This window comes from Crinia signifera, chromosome 1 (genome assembly GCF_055691185.1).
Source record: "Crinia signifera chromosome 1, ASM5569118v1, whole genome shotgun sequence".
Lineage (NCBI taxonomy): Eukaryota > Metazoa > Chordata > Amphibia > Anura > Myobatrachidae > Crinia > Crinia signifera.
In genome coordinates, this window is record NC_139217.1 from 231,947,781 (window position 1) to 231,949,297 (window position 1,517).

General features: G+C 47.3%; 1 pseudogene; it reads right to left on the bottom strand.

Annotated features, from left to right (window-relative positions):
- Nucleotides 1-1,003: 1,003 nt before the first annotated feature.
- Nucleotides 1,004-1,122, bottom strand: LOC146038595 (5S ribosomal RNA; annotated as a pseudogene).
- Between the last annotated feature and the right edge of the window lie 395 nt (nt 1,123-1,517).

The following is a 1,517-nucleotide window of genomic DNA, read 5'->3' on the forward strand; positions in this document are numbered from 1 at the left end:
CGACATTTTCTCCCTCCTGGGGTGTCCACGACACCCCTGGAGGGAGAATAAAATAGCATGCCGAGCGTAGCGAGGCACCGGGCCTGCTGCGTGGCGAGCGCAGCGAGCCCGCAAGGGGGGGTGATCCACGTCCCCCCCTTGTCGGCATTTCGGCTGTCGGGATTCCGGCATCGGGATTCTGAACGCCGGGATCCCGACCGCCGGGATTCAATACTGAATCCCTCATAAACATAGGGCCGATAATGCTAGGAAATATTTCAGTTTAGTATAGTGATAATGTGCACAATAAGCACAGTATAAGATTCGGATCGCGGTGGAGTGGGGCGCAACGTCATATCCGCCCCACTTCCGCCCCGCATCCGGCATCCCAAGCGTTCAGTTGCGCATGCGTCTTTTTCATATGTTGCGCTGAAGGTCCTACATCTCCGTGGCTTCATACGCTGATTGGTTGCTGATGGGCTTCCTGCTTTTGGAACGCACCGTTAGTCGTTCGTTTCCTTGCTTTGGAACGCACTCAGGCGCCGAGTTTCACGTTCATAGTGGCTTCATATGGTTGCCATGGAGACGGATCTTCCCGCAGTGTGTATTCATTTGCAATACTCGCCGGGGCTTGTCAGCGTAGTTGGTACACCCTCAGCGGGGACAGTGTTGGGATAGTCATTTATGTAAGAGGATGAGGGAAAACAAGGAAGTCAATTAGTACATAAATGTAGTCATTGTGTTCCATTATGCACAGTTTGAACTGTTGGTAAGGGATTTCGAATAAGCTAAAATAGCACGGCAGTTTATGATCATATATCCTGATTAATATGCTTGCAATTGCACTGGGTTGGAAAATAACTCAATATCCCAAATAGAGTTTGTTAGAGGTGAACAGAGAAAATTTTTACTTAGACAGGATGTAAATTATAAATATATATACAGTCATATATGAGGGAGGGGAAACGAAACAGGTGGATGTTAGTGTGGATCACCTTTATATACATGTCATACCTTCACCATTTAGTTACAGCACCCAATATTCCTAGGAGGTTCCCCTTCCTAGTACTAGTCGGGCCCAACACTGCTTAGCTTCCAAGATCGAACGTGGTTGGGCGGTACCAGTGTGGTATGGCTGTAGTGTGGTTGGTGGTAATGCGGTTGGCATAAAAGGATTCCACAAACTTAGAAAATACTCTGATCAAGAAGGGATGGACAAAGAGATAGCCTAGGACTAGTTAGAACATACCGGACCATTGGTGGTACGAGGATAGGGGTTCGTGTGCCCACAGTGTAGTCTGGGATCCTTTTGTTCGGGCATCGGATGGAATTCAAGATATTACAGGAAAGGTGCTATTTCGTAGCTGTCCTTAAATCCTTCTGGATGGAGGGTGTTTAATTCGAAGATCCAGAACATTTCTCTTTTTGACAGTAGGTTTGACAGATCTCCACCTCGTTCTCCTAATGCGACCAGTTCGATTCCTTTGAACATAAGCTTTTCCGGATCTGCATTGTGATGTGTTGAGAAGTGCTGAGAT